The sequence below is a fragment of the Dasypus novemcinctus genome, chromosome 5 (assembly GCF_030445035.2).
Source record: "Dasypus novemcinctus isolate mDasNov1 chromosome 5, mDasNov1.1.hap2, whole genome shotgun sequence".
Taxonomy (NCBI): domain Eukaryota; kingdom Metazoa; phylum Chordata; class Mammalia; order Cingulata; family Dasypodidae; genus Dasypus; species Dasypus novemcinctus.
Window position 1 is genome coordinate 69,684,182 of NC_080677.1, and position 16,435 is coordinate 69,700,616.

General features: G+C 33.2%; 1 protein-coding gene across 2 annotated transcripts in view; it reads left to right on the forward strand.

The window, feature by feature from the left end:
• The window catches only part of SEMA3A (semaphorin 3A), a 505,421-nt gene that overhangs the window by 159,865 nt on the left and 329,121 nt on the right, over positions 1 to 16,435 (forward strand). The window contains exons 1-2 of one of the 2 annotated variants that reach the window (XM_058297094.2): positions 2,039 to 2,260; positions 15,899 to 15,982. The gene's annotated coding sequence lies outside the window, so the exon portion shown is untranslated. Of the gene's footprint in view, positions 1 to 2,038; positions 2,261 to 15,898; positions 15,983 to 16,435 lie in introns of those variants that run through there. The other variant, XM_058297095.2, reaches the window with a different exon arrangement.

A 16,435-nucleotide genomic window follows, 5' to 3' on the forward strand; every position in this document is an offset into this window, starting at 1 on the left:
TGGAATCAGGTCAAACAATCTTATACCAGTTCTGCCACTGTTTATGTGCATTGAGCTTTGTCATCCTCAATTTGTTACCTATAAAGTGAACTAAGAATACCTCACACACTGAACTGTTGTTAGAATTTAAGTATCCAATCGGTGTAAAGTGCTTTGAACAGTCCTTGGCTTAAAATAAATGTCCAGTAATAGTAGCTTCTGTTATCTTTACCTCTGGGTGGTGGTGACTGATGCATGGTAAATTACTATACTAACATGAAAGTAAATTAAGAAACTATAAATCCCTTGAAATTATGGTTAATGGTTTATTCATCCTTGTTTAATTGTATGGTGTAATATTCATGATAATCACTTACATAAATACATGTAAGCAATGCATTTCCAAGACCATACCAAAAAGTAAAGTAATAATTTCCAACTGGTGAGATATCAAGCAAGTTGATTTAGATGATATCTGGATCTGGTGGGATTGTGTTTTATCACTCAAGTCACAATACATAGGTGGCTGTATAAAAAATGTTCTAAATTCAGCAATGCCATGGTACATGAAAAATGTTTTATGTTAACAGTCTCACTTTCTGTATTTTACATATCTTATTGGATTCAAAAAGAAATAATTTATTCATATGAGTAATGAAAATCAAAGAAGGTTGAGTTTTAATGATTTCTTTATTTAAACTGCATTCAAAATTATTACAAATCATTTGATTAGCAATTAGTTGATTATTATAAATTTGGTATTAATGTTAATAACTAAAGAAATGAGAACAAAATATGAAAAAAATTTACTTTTAAATACCATTTTTAAAATATACCAATTTTACACGTAATTCCTAAAAATTACTCATTTTTACTCATTTTGATGGATGAAGAAACTGATGTTCACATATGACCTAAAAGCCATTTGATGGATAACTCATTTTCCTTATTTCATCATTCATGCTATGTTTCTTTTAACATGGAAAAATGTAGCAAATGTTTCTAAACCTATTGACTTCTGAGGAACATACATTTTGTAGAATCGTATTTATTTCAAAGCTTATTTACAAACCAGATATTTTTAATACCATTTTGCAATTTTAAGACATTCTGAAATAGTTGAATTTTCACAGAATTTGTTCTAAGAAATGCTGCCCACCAGAAAATTTATTTCAGTTAAATAATTTATTGGCAACTCAGCAACCATAATGACTGATGAAATATGTTGAGACAAGGAATAGTCAAGTATAGTGAATGTGAAATGCATTGTGAATTAATTTTCAAGTAGAAAAAGCAGATGCCAGGAAAAATAAAGAATAATAGCCCTAAAGTAAAAGAATATATATATTTGTATTTTATATTTTAAGTTGAAAACAATAGCAATATATGTTTAAGAAGCAATTTTATTAAAATATATGTTAAAAAGAGACAATCCTATGATAAAGCTCAATACAAAAAAAACACACAAAAAAAATTAACCAATTGTGATCAAGTATGCTGTCACTGACTATGTAACATTGTGGATAACTATTATATATTCCATATTTAATTTTCCATATTTATTGCCCATATTTATTTAATTTTCTATATACAAACCTTTTATCTCTAGAAAATCACAGGGTAAAATCATGGAACTGAAATGAAGAGGAAAAAGTAAAGATGCATCCTTAGGTTTACTGTATTAACAATCACCATGAGTGACCCAGTTTTGTTTTGTCTCTTTCCCTTCCAAGGAAGAAACTATTTATTTTCTTCCGTGAGTTTTATATGAAAGTCCCTCATGGCTACATGTGACTAATGCTTCTTTGGAACAAATGTAGCCCGAGGGATGGAAAGAATTTTTAGGGTCCATAAGCTGAATTCACATTAATATGGAGAAGTGTCCTATTAGGATGATGGGTACTGGCTAATAGTAGAATTTCCTAATGTGAAGGGGAAAAAAATGCTGGTATCACGAGCTTTGTGCTGGGCGTACTGGTTTATTTGGAGCTCGCTACTTGTGAAAGCTTCACCTTTTCCATTTTTAGAAAATGTGAGGCAGCAAAAAGGTTTTTGACACACTGCAGATCCTGCAGAGTTTAATCAGCTTGATTGTGGGCACCCCACCACCTCTACTTGCCCTTTATTTTATTTGACCAACAGCAGTTTTGGAAGACATTTCGGCTCCTGAATTACATTTGTAAAATAAAGTAAAAGAATATAATTTTGGAAGATTAAAACTGCTTTAAAAAAAAAAACCATCAGAAGTAATAGGAAGAAGGCGCATAGGAGTTCCTAAATGGTAACTTTCTCTCTCTCTCTCTCTGTTCTCAGGCATGCTTTTAACATATGGACTTTTATCACCTACCTTACCTTATTACTGGCTGATTTGGTGGTAATATATTCTGAATGATGCAAAAAACAAAGGAGGGGATTTTTGTACATTAGTAGATTTGTGGATTTTTTTTTTTTTATGTTTGTGGCTGAGTTCTCTGTGTTGTGAGAAAAGTCTTTTACACAGTTTAATGATTTAAATTTTTATTATATGAAGATATAAACTGATTTATCACCAAATAGCTAAATAGCTCTTCATATCATTGGTTTTAATTTGGTTATAGTGATGCTGAGTGTTAAGTATTGTACCTATAATTTAGGGCAGTGTTCTTTTTAATTTTAATACTTTTATCTTAGTTAACCTTTCTCAAATTAAAAGAAAGAAAATTAGAAGATGGTAACAAAAAACTAATTAGAAAACAGGGAGCACTTTTAAATAACAAAAGGAAGAAATTTAAAGGAAAAGACCCAAAATTATCAAAATGAAAGGGAAAAATTAGTAATGCAAAATTACTAAAAAAAGTTAAATGCCAGGGGGTATTTAATCATTTTGGACAAGAATATGTACCTAACTGTATTTGTCACTTTTCATGGTTTTTGTATTATTGAGAGAGGTTTTTGTATTATTGAGAGAGGCTGACATGTGAGAGGATTCCCTTTGGCTTGAGTCACCAAAGAGTGCACAATTGTTTAAGAAGGAGAAAGTCTATTATAAGGCTGCTATTAACAAAGACAATTTAGATGATTTCCATTATTCATTCCTATTCTATGATTTCATAATTTAATAAACCTAACTGGTATTTTAAAAATAGAGTTCAAAATATCTCTTGTTATTGTACCAATCATCTGAGGAGACACCGAAAGCATGTAGACTTCCATTTGCTGGATTCTTTTCTCTATGGGACTTGGGTCTACCTAGAACGTTGGCGTCGTTAATAAAACCAAGATTTTCAAAAGTTAAAAATAATTTGGAGAACAACATTTCAAGTCTGCAGCAGTCTAATTGTCTTTGTGTATTATATATATGTTGTATCTAATCCTACCACCTAGAACAGTTAATTGAAGATTATTCATAGAAAACATCAGATAGTATTATTTTCAGTTAATTGTCATTTATTTAGTCTTCACAATTCTATAGTACTATGTTGAATCTATTTTGGATTTAAAAGAAATCAAACTATTTTCTCTAACAGATTTGTAAATTCTTTTCTCCCTTTCAAATTCAAGGAAAGCTAGTTTTTCAGTCATAAAAATGGCTAAGTCTTGACTGCAGATTCCCGGAATCCCTCTTGTGCTTAGGCAACAGGGCAAAAAAAGAATCCTGTTTAAAGCACGTGTTACATAACTGAGCAAAAATCACTATCATTTCTGACATGCTGGGTTTTTTTATACCTTTTTCTTTTGTGTACTTTTGACCACTTTGTACAATCAGTGAGGCTAGACTAAGATGTACTGTGATAACAAATGATCTCAATATCTAGTGATGTATGAAAACAAAGTTTATACCTTGCACATGTTACATATCCATCTTGAGACAGATTAGACTCTGCCCATCATTCCAAAGTGAAGAAGTGGCTCCTGTATGAGACATGGCAGAAAGAAAAGAATGATGACTGGCTCTTCAAGCTTCTGCTCAGATATGACACATGCCACATGCAGTCATGTGTCAGTGATCAAAGAAAGGCATGTGACTAATTATAACGTCAATGGCACCCAGCAGGAAGTGACCCAGTCTGGTCACCAGTATTTACTTTTGTCTTTAACACAGAATTCCTATCAAATTGCATCATCAGACTCAAATTCTAGAACATTATGGAGAACTAGGAATTGAAAAGACCATTTATTTTCTCTCCTTTTCCCCTACCCCACGCCTAGACACACACATATATACACTTCTAGTGTACAATGGGGAAGCAACAACAGGATAGTTTTATTCAGAAAGAGAAAGAAATGAGACACACAGCAGTCACTGTGTAGATCATAGCAAATTTGAAAATAATAGTAGGCAAGTAACTACAGGACCCTTTTTCTGGTTATGGGGAATGTTCCTTGATTTTACAGGGCTTCTACTGCCTGAAAGTAATTTCTTAAATCTATTGTTGTCTGTGGCTCTGAGCTCCTTCTCTACCAAGTCTTTCTTTCGCATCACCCTCCCACCTTGGCATTATCTGAAGACGGCACTAGAGAATATAACTTTTTCTGATCGAGCAACTTTTTAGCTTGTTTTTTCTGCCAGTAAATTTTGGTAGGCCCAAAGATTATTTTAAATCTTGAACAATCATCCAGGTAGATGTCTCATTTGGCAGTACAACTTTCTCAAAACATAATGGCCTTTTTGTTAACAGAATTTTATTTTATCCATAACCACATACCAACTCCCACACCCACCATTCTCTCTAAACTCAAATGTAGGTGCCTTGAGCTTAGTAGGTTCTGAAAGACCCTCACACTTATTTATTCTATTTTCTCTGAGCCATTTGTTAGAGTTTTTACTGGCTATTACCTTTATCTATTCAGAGGCTTCAAAAAAGACAGTGATAACTACCCCCTGATTTGCTTTTTGCAAAAAGGCTGAGTTATAACCATAATTGAGACTCGGAGCTTTCCAGGACTTTCTTTTGTTTACTAATAGTTACTTATTGGAGATAAAGAGTTGCGTCTTTCAATATTGCAAGGCCCGTAATTTCCAGATTCTCTTTATTCCCTTTCACCCTGCTTACAAACTAGCCACTAACCATGAAGTCATGGCAGTAACTGAAAGCCATAGCTCATTTAGAACAATACCTGCTTTCCAAGTCATTGTAGTTACAGTTTTCCAAAAGTTTCTCCACTGCATTATATCAATCACCATCTCTCCAGCCTTTAATAAAACTTTTCTTACCACTCACTGCTTTGTCCCAGAGTCAACACAATATGATTTATATTTTTGTTACCATAATACTCTATTTTTAAGTACCAAATTCCATATAAATTCGCATAGGCTAAGTTAGGTTGAGGTAATTAATCATCAGTAACCTTAGAATCAAAGTTTTTATATCACTCACCTTATACGTATTTTGTGCAATGGTTATGGTTCTGCTCCATCACTTTGGTACCCAGATTTGAAGATAGCCTGTACTCCAGGAAGAAGAATCAGCACCTACAGTTTCTGCTCAGAAATGGCCCATGTCATTTCCACTCATATTTTATTTGTCAAAGCAAAGTTCATTAACAAGTACAATCTTCCTAATAGAAGGATATAGAGTAGGAGAAGAAGTAAATATTTTGAGAATACAAGCTTATGTATTTGTCTTATAGGAGACAATGCTTGAAAGTTCATAGAATTTAAAGTTGTGAGACTGAAGCCAGTCGCTTAGCATTGTTGGCTAAGCAATATTTTTTTAATGGAGTTAATGCTGCTGCTGCTATGTATTTGACTTTTTATGTTACTAAGCTGAGGATAATACAGATATCTGTTCACTGATCTAATATTAGACATTCATTGGGAAAAACATTAGAATAGTTAGAGTATCTTGTAATATGCAGTGTACAAGTTATGTAAATGTCTGTCTGTGATTCGTATGTCCCTGATGGTTTCAAGGACTTCAATCACAGATTTATAACAATCGTTGCCTTAATTAAATTTTTGCCTCTTTATCTAATTGCATTACTAGATAAACTCACTTCATCTAGTGAATTCTGAATTTTTTTGTAGACATCACTGTCACAGTATCACTGCAAGCCTTCAGACAAGTGCCAGGTTTAGAATGAATTTGGGAAGCTATGGGACACACACTTGCAAGGAAGAAAAGTAGGATGTTATATTTTAAAAGATTATTCTCCTTTCACTCATCATAAGCACACATGGAGAATACAGCACACACTTCTAAGCCTTTCTATCACAAACTCTCTCAACACATATAGAAAAAAAGGTTCAGATGAAAGATTTTAGAAGCACAATTTTTCCTATTATTTGAAGAGTAAATCTGAATAAGATACCATTTAACTTAAAAGGCAAGGGGAAAAAAATAACAGTTTCTTCAAAGGTCATTTAAAGAGCAAGAGCCTATTGTTAAAATGTTCAAGTTCATATAAGAGTTAATAACTAATTAATTTTATTTATCCCCAATGAACACTCAGGGTTTTTTTTCAGAATTGCAAAATAAATAGCATGAAAGACCTTATACACTCATGGTTTCACGCACTATGTTTTTTAAGCTTTAGTTTCAAACATGGAGATTCTTTGAATTGAGATGGCATTAGAACTTCATAAGAAATAAATATTTTAAATATCTTACAGCTGGTATTGTCAGAAATAATGATAATGGTCCCTGATATAGTTAAGTCAAGTGGTTAAATAGATCTGGTATTTTATTCATAATGTTTCAAAGAGAAACTTTTACCAACAGTGTTTACAACTGTGATTAAGAAATAATTTAAAAATTCAGCGTCTTATAAGGGATTATATATATTCAGAATAGGTAGTTATATATTCAGAAAATAATAGGGAATCCAGAAATAGTGATAGTACTAAAGAATTAGGTGATATATATTTAAAGTTTTATAATTAAAACTGTAATAAAGTATGTACAAAACAGCTAAGGATTCTCCCAGGATTGATGTGTGTCCATGCACACATGCGCATGCAAGCATTATATATATGTGTTGTCTAAAATGTCTAAAGTGTGTTTTGTAAGGTAAATATGAATATAAATGATTTATGTATTATACAATATATATGAATAAAAGTTTAAAATATTCTAATATAAAATGTTTGTTATTATAATTTCAAACATTGAACACTAACATTGAAAACATAGAGTCTACCTCATAAGCATGCAGTGTTTAAGCATCTCTATACCCATTTGAAGATGAGAGTACTAATTTTAAGTATCTCTACTGCCATTTGAGGATGAGGGTACTGCCTGGAGACAGTTTGAGAAAGATGAAGAAATTAATAACAAAATTAAAAAAAGAAAACTTGATTAAATGCTTGTCAGAACAATTAACACTGAATTTTAAAAAGTAGTGGACATTCATGGGGAAAAAATTAAATTGCCAAAGTTGTAAGAGTTATGGTTTGTGGATGTAAGGATTTATTAAGTACATTCAAAGAGAAAAGTTAAAAAACAAAACAAAACACTGGATTTGCATGTAGTAGAACAAAGTGTAAGGCCCAACTTTGCCACTCTCTCAATATGCAGCCTCTGAGATCTCACACTCTTCAATACAAAATGTGAAAATATTAAAATATATCTGAACAACATCAAAAGATATGTATGAGAAATTATGATATATTAAAATATCTGATAGACTGAAAAGCACCATATATATTTAAGAATTTATTTATAACTTATGAGTAAACTCAAGCATTTAAGTGTGGTATGGGTAACTAATTCTATAGTCATTCTGTTTATTTTCTAAGGGGAAAATTGTTTGGGCATAATTTTTTTTCATAAAAGCTTTTAGAAATCATCTGTTACCAATGGGGATCTCCTCATGACTTCACTGAGACCTAAAACTGTCCCAAGAAGTTTGTCCAGACCATTTTAAAAGCTACTGAAGCACACACTCCGAAATTTGTTTAACGGCCTTCAAACTAAGGATGATTACATTCATCTACTATTTGTATATATTTTGTAATCTCATTCAGAAATAAAGAAGATGAAGTGTTTAGTTTCAGGACCATGTTCTAAACAAAGGACAATCAATGACAGCATGAAGTTTAGAAATTGTATCCTAAAAGTAAAGATAATGTGCAAATATTTTGGTCAAATCACACCTATTATCAGCCTTTGTCAGTACCAGTAAAATCTGGATCATATTGGCTTGTTTTAGGTCTTCTGAAGCCTTAGATGTCATTTCTTAGTTTTGGTGGCCTCACCTTATAGCACTTTAAATGTTTTATAATCTACCCTGTCCCATATTTAATATATATATTTTGTTTCAAAAATTTGAAAGGATGTTATAAATTGCCCTTTCACTTCATTATGATTTTCTGTGATTTTCAGAAATCCTGAAGAACATTTGTGGATACATACAGTGTAAAAATATCTTAACTATAGAGTCCAATTTAACGACTAAGGTTGAGAGGCTATATTTAACAGACATTTAATCAAACATTTCTTAATTTCTGATTTGTATATCTTTTGTCATATTTTAGAGGCCACCAACCAAATATTTTCACAACTTCTTTTTCAGAGTCCCCAAAGAGTCAGCATGCCCATCTTGAAAAATGTGTTCTAGTGTACTGGATATAGCAACCCCAGACAATGTGCACTCTAAACCTTTACATGGTATCTTTAAGCCTCAGTTCATAGATTTGTAGCCACGAACACCCTTGTAGTCTGATTTGGATTCTTACCTTCTGTGCTTCCAGAGCATTCAGTATACATGAACATCATAGTCATCATATTGTACTACAGTCATTCATTTACTTGTCTGACTCACTCAGGAAAATAAAAGAGATAGGAGTACATTCATTCACTTTATTCAAATGAATATATATATATATACACATATATATATATATATATTTTTTTAATATACAATCATTTCTGAATGCTGGTCCCTGGCAGACAATCATCTAGTCACTGGGTGGGGGTGTAGTGACAAAGAAAACAAGTCCCTGCCCTCATATTTTATTTGCATGCCTAATTTAATCTTGTATTCTGAGCCCTTAATATATTGCCTGACATGTTGAACATGTTTAAGAAATATTTTCGTGTGCTTATAAATAAATAGAAATATGAAAATGACATTACATTAAAAGTAATGTTTGAAGTACTTAAATTTATAAACTTTTAGTATAATTTAATTATTCAGGACAACACGTGTCTTTAAGTTATTTGAAATATAAAACATGAACTAATTCTATAAAAATCACTTGGAATCCTGAATGTTAAATTAAATTAGTTCGTTTCTCATTTATTCACCTCTACTGCAGAAATTACACCGTCTTTCCCATCCTCTAATGAGAGACAAACAGATAAATGGAAGGGGAGAGGGAGGGAGAGATTTTAAATTGGAAATTTTCTGTTCCAGAATGACAGTTTCAAGTCATCCCAATGAATTTGCCATGCTATTTTGAAAGAAAATACCCAAGTTCAGTTTCAATTCAAGTAACTCCCATTAAATCATTGTAATGAAAACAAGTATAGCAGAAAGAAAAATGCTTTGTTTGTTCTTAATAGATTCCTGTAGGAATGAGCAGCCATCAGATTTGTCAAAGTCACAACTCCTTTAGAGTTTCCTGGATAGTACCAGCATCAAAGAAAAAAAATAGATAAGTAAGAGAATTATAATCTATTTGCAATAGGAGTTTCCCATTTAAGTTTTACCTGCTGCTATCATCTTAGAACATGTTTCTAAAAGTATGCTTGTTAGGAATCTTTATCTGATACTAATGGAACCTCTTTCGACATTTTTTTTTTTTTTTTGAAGAAAATTATATAGTGAGAATAGAAAAGATCTGTCAGGGTGGATCAATTATTCTCTATCTGCAGGTGTCTGCTTGGCTCATATAATCTTCCCAGAGATAGGTGGAAAAACAACTGTTTCAGCAGATTCTCTGCATATCAGAGAATGTGGATATTTTAATTTCATCAAACATTTTTATAACTATTGAATTATACAAAATTCCACAACTTGAATAATATTTTGACCATCATGATACATTGCATTATAGTAAATAATAATTTAATATAATCAAAATTATAGTAAATTTGATATAACGAAGGTATGTGAAATAGTAAAACTACCATTGTGTAAGTGAGCTGTTTCAATTATACTATCCAAAGCTCTTCTTACACTATTTTTATTCAACTAACTTATTTTTGTTAGACTAGATAATTGTGTTCATGGTATAGATTTTTCCAGTATTTTTAATGTATCTTCTTATAAGTTGAAATTTGGAAAGCAAAGATATTATGTGTTTTCTCTCCACCTCTCTCCCATCTCTTCTCCTTAACTCAATATTTGCTGAGTCTTTTGGTGTTTCTTGAATATTCTTTTTTTTATTAATTTATTTTTTACACCCACCATTGTTATTTGTGCTCGCTGTCTGTTCTCTGTCTCCATTCACTGTGTGCTCTCTGTGTCTGTTTGTCTTCTCTTTAGGAGGCACCAGAAACCAAGCCCAGGACCTCCCATGTGGGAGTGTAGTACTCAATCTCTTAAGCTACCTCTACTCCCTGCCTTGTTGTCTCTCTCACTGTGTTTCCTCTTCGTGTCTCCTTGTTGCATCATCTTGCTGTGTCAATTCACCCCGCCAGCCTGTCGTGCCTACTCACTGCCTTGCTTATCTTTTCCAGGGGGTACCAGGAACTGAACCCAGGACCTCCATTATGGTAGGCAGGAATGCAATTACTTGAGCCACATCAGCTTCCCTGAATATTCTATATGTGTTGCTTCAGGACCTTTGTATTTGTTAGGTCTTTTGTCTAGAATGCTCTTTCCTGTATATCCCTATGGTTTCTCCCATCAGTTCTCAAATAAAACATCTCTAACCTCAAAAGGACTTCCTCAACTCTCTCAGCAATTTATCACATCCAGTCACCATCTTTCCATTATTTTATAGCACTTACCCATTGTCTACTATTGTATTGTGCATTTGTATGTTATTTGGCTTACTGTTTGTAGAAAATTGAAATACCTTGTCCAGGCACTTCATTTACTTTGCTGCTGCTGCCTAAAATAGGGTCTGGTACATAGTAAATGCTCAATTACTTTTTATTGAATTAATAATAAATATTTGCATTAACCATGAACAATCAGAGAGGAAACCCATATGTTTGGAGAAAGACCTCCCTTTCTTTATGCTACCGGTAGTGGAAGTCAAGAGAAAATCAGAGTTTCTGATTTTCAAATAGTAGGAAAATTGCCTTTAACCTTTATGATGCTTTAATAAAACAAGAGCAAGGAGGCCTTCAAGTCTGCATGTGCAGAAGATGCAACTACATGCTGAGAATGAGATCACCCTTCTTAGGCCACCATTCGAGTTTTCAAGAGAGTGCAGTGAGAGCAAGATGATCTCTCAGATGACCATAGGATTCCTTCTGTTATACACATGGTGTCTACTCCTCCTCTACAGGCCACGAGCACAGGGATCAAGGGAGAAAGCCAGCCCCTCCGCTGATTTAGAGGTCTCCATAGGTAGAGTCAAGAGGAAGCCACACATCCTTTGCTGGGGCAGAGGGAACCATAATCAAGAGTGGAGTGGGAATCCTAAAACCCTCAATACTTCTGACATGACTTTCTACCCATTCCTCTGTCCCCACCAACAACCACAGCATCATCCCCATTGGGAAAACCAGGACTTTATTCACCATGCACCTTTTTTCATTTTATGTCAGTCACCAAGAAGAACTCAGGACTCCTAAGTCTCTGCTGAGCCCTAGTACTCACTGTCCTCACTTGGTAGCTTATATCAAAATTTTCTGAGCCCTCCTACTGCACTCGTCTATTCATACCCTTTTACCATATTCTATATCACTCATCAACAAATCTCCTTTCTTTTCAACCATCAGTGTATATTTTCCTCTCACATTCTGTCTAAATGAAACCTTTTTCTCCTCTATTCTGCTTCTAGTGCTGGATTTCAAGAGGTGGCTATTACCTTCTCACATCCCATAAGCCACTGACCTTGGAGGCGAATATTCTCATATTCTCTTTGTTCCTTAGTGTCACTTCCAGATAAGTCGCCTCCCTCCTCCCTAAATTCCCGTGGCCCTGATTTCATGCCATCAGTCGCTACCACCTGTGTATTCCTTATGGTGGTTATCAACTGACTTCTGGTCAGTTGCTTTCATTCCTTAAAATTTTAGCTTTCGCTTCCTGTCTCCCTTTCCCACTCCAGTCTCATCATGTATTATGGTAATTTTAATATTGACATAGATGAAACTTCAAATGCACATGGCCCTTAGTTTTTAATTGTCTCCTCTTATTCAAAAATCTTATTTTTCATCTTTTCATTACCATTCAGTCTCATAACTACTTGTCATTTCCAAAATCCCAAATATGGTAACTCTGCTGTAATCTCAAATTTCTCATGTTCCTATTTTGATCACATTTGATAGTTTCAAGCTCCCCCACCTCATGTTTATTTGCCCTAACTCCAACCTCATTCAATTTTACTAGGAACAAAAGTCCTTTGATCCTACTACATTTATACCATTATTCATACTCTATATTTTCTAACTTTTATTCTGACCCAACTTAAATTCAGTATCAGTCACTATAGTCATTATCACGTTTATACCCTCAACTTCATACTCCTCTGTTGCCTCATTGGTCTTGTCTTGATAAAGTTTCCTACTATTCTACACTTGCACTCAAGGCTGGATATGACTGGAGGAAAACATGAATTCATGCTGACAGATTTCACTTTAATGACCATGAACTTCATGTGTGCCTTTAATGCAAGACATGAAACAGGTCCTTGTCCTTTTCCTCTCCCACTCTCCTAAACAGCTATTTCCTACTCTCTCTCTCCCCTTAAAACTCCAGTGCCTCACATACCCTGGGCTGGTGTTCGTGTTTCTACTTTCACCAAGAAATTAGAAAGCAACAGAATGAATTTCTAGAAGCTTCCATCACACCTACACACTCATCTGTGCCCACATATTCTACCTTCTCTCAAGTCGCTATAATTCATATACTTCATATACCATGTAGTTCATATGCTATGACAGTAAACTATCCCTTCTTATAACAAAAGCTGAATCTGTCCACATGGTGACTGGGTTCCATCCCCTCTCTTATAGTCAAAGACATCAGTCTAACAATTCTCTCCTTTGTATCCCTCATTTTTCTCTCTTCACCAGATTATTCAAAATAGCATAAAATGGACGGTATTTTCCCATTGAAAAGTCTTTCCCCTACTTTACCCTGTAGGTACTTTCTTATTTTTCTCCTTCTCTTTGTAGCAAACCTCAGTGAAATTCCTTATAACATATAATCTCTCCCTTCACAATCTCTTTCTTACTGCCAACTCCAATTAGACTTTTGTCTCTCCCTGAATCTGTTCTTTTCAGGGACCTTGAAAAGATGATTCTAACTTAGTGCTTGGAATGCTCATTTCACCTATCAGCATCATTGAACAGAATTGATCAATTTCCTCTTGAAACACTTTCTTTACTTGGATTCAGGACGTTACATTCTTGGTTTTCCTCTTACCCTTTGACTGATTCTCTCCAGTCTATTTTGCTGCATATACCAACTTTCTAAGTATATTTGTCTACACTCATGTTTATCTACACTCATACTTTTGGTAATGTCATCCAGGCTTATAGCTTTAAAATCATATGCATTCTCATGACCACAAAATTTAAAGCTTCAATCCATTTTGGTTACCTGAATTGTAGGCTTGAATATCCAAGAGCTTGTTTTTGATGTTCCCTGGGTTATCTATTGGACAGTTCATGCATGTCCAAAATGGAACTTCTTATAGTCCTCTCCAAATATGGCCTTTCCACAGTTTCCCCCATTGCAATAAAGATATTCCTCAAATTGTTCAAGCTTAAAAATGTGGAGGCGTCTTTCACCTCACTTTCTCTCACACTCATTGCCCAAATTACCATCACATTCTATCTACTGTCTCTTGAAAATACACAAAGAATCTGGCCCCTTCTTACTGCCTCTACTTCTTTCATATTCGTCTAAATTACCAGCATTACAATAACTAATCTGGAATTAGAAGGGGAATCTAAATGAAAGTGAGAAAGAGGGATTAGACAATGGTCTATGCATAAATTATAGCAGTTTGTGAGAGAAAGCCTAGTATGGTTGAGTAATAGAGAGAAATTTAGAGTAGAAGATGAGACCAATTCTAAGTATACAGGATATTTTTCCCAATGTGAATATGGATATTTAAATTCATGATTATTTAAACTGTATAAGAAACTGCAAAAAAGGGACATCAGCCAAACATATGAAGCAACTGAAGAATTTCAAGGAGGAACGTAACTTCAAATAAAGGAAAATATTGACTGCTATATGATCTCATAGGCCATTAAAGGAATCTAAAATATTGGGACAATTTCTCACAAACACCAGAATTAAAATTAGAAAGGATCCCATGGAATCCTCCAAAATGTTTCATAGTGATACAAAGAGAATGAGTAGGTGAGATTCAGCAAATGACTGGAGGCTTGAATCATTTGGAAAAAGCTGTTTAAAATGGAAACGACTCTGTGGTCAGATAGATTCCTCTTTCAATCCTAGCTTTGAAATTAACTAAATAATGCAAGAACTTGGCCAAGTCAGTCACTGACATCTACCTGGTCAAATTCTCATCCAAAAGGTGGAAATAAAACCTCATAAGGTTGGAAGAATAAAGTAAAATTAAGTAAAACAAATAGCACTAAGAGAAAATAAATCCTAATTTATGGCATAACTCTGAACAACTTTTTCCTCTTCTTTGTGAACATGGATAAATTTAATTTGTCTTTACAATTTTGGTGTTTTAGATTTTTATTAGGGTAAAGTAGACAATGTGGAAGTTCATTTTTGTTAAAGCTGTTCTTATGAAATAATTTCAGCATCTTTTGGTATATGTATCCAAGGGATATTTACCATGGTATTAACATTCAACTTTTCAATATTTATGGACATATCCAGAGTAATAAATCATCTGTTTATCTACCTATACACAGAGAATAAAACCGTTACTTAAATCATCTTTCTGAATTTTCTCTAATTCTATCACAAAGAAAAGGATCTACACATATCTATTGAATAAATGCATATGGAATAACATAGTCTATATATCTCAAAACATAAAAGTATTCAGTTCCTCAAAATTGCATATTAAAAAAGCAGAATAGGAAATAACTCTTAGAGAAATGCTAATTCAGAATTTATGTTGCTGTATTGCTTTTATGGCATATAATAAGATTAATGAAGTTTAGTAAGGTTACTACATATTTTTAATATTTTTATATATTTTCCCAAATGTGAAATGTGAAATGGCCTGAATTTGAGTTGTCTTTATTTTGTTTTCTAGAATGTTTTCCTTATTTTCAAATATGAAAATATTCTATGTTAATGGTTTAATGTATCTGTTTTAATAAAATCATTCAAAGCATGTTTTCAATTTCATATTTGAAATGACCTGGCTACTTAACATTTTTTACATCTATATTTTCTCTATTCAGAAAAAATATTTTGTTAAATTAAAATCTGTTTTTTTGCTAGGAGTGCCATAAAATTATTGTTTAGCCTAGTTGTTAGAGTAAGTTTTTCAACATCAGTGGTGAAAAATGTTAATGATCATTGCATTATGGACAAATCAATAGAACATGTTAATGTTACAACTAATTCTCAAATAAATCAGTGATTCTTTAACAAATCATAGAGTAAATAACAAATTATTTCAAATAGCCTCAAATCCATTTAGTGATTACAAAGTATAATGTATTTGAAAGTGCTGGATTGAAATATTTGTCAAATTCAATGTTTACCTCCCATAACACTTTTTTTCTGTCTTACATTACATTTTGTTATTTAAGATATTAAGGGTGCTTGAAGAAACTTATATTGACTTTTAATTTACTGAAGGATCAATTAATTGATTAGTAATTGTTTAATGTATAGTGAATTTTAAGATGGAACTTATTTATTTTTACAGGGTACTTAAAGGGTCCAGATATTTAAGGTAACCAGTTGGACTGAACAAATGTATATCAGGGATTAAGATTTTTCTCGTAAGGAGGTAAGTGATTTAAAAATATGCATGTTTACCCATTAAGTTTGGATGAAAATTTAGTTGTACTAATATATTTCTTTGGTATATAATTTGGAAGATAATTTTTAAAAATTGAGAGTACTACCTGTTTTTAATGATTTTTTAATTGTGTCGCATGATTTGGATATTTGAGACTCCAAAATTTCAAAATCACAGTTTGAAGGGACGTGATGTTTCCACTTCAAAATGTCAAGAATTGGATTGCTACTCTCTTGCTTTTGCTTTCTTTCTTTTTTTAATCCTCCTACTTATGAATTAGTCTTGGTTCACCACGTCCCCCAGTAGCCACAGAGCAGAGGTAGCTTGTGTGTAGGCAGATTGCCATCCAAAAAGATTCTTTGGCTAGCTTGCTCCTTCTGCATTTCCTGTACCACATATGTTTACTATCAACCACAATCCATTCAAAGTCTCGAGGGCCAA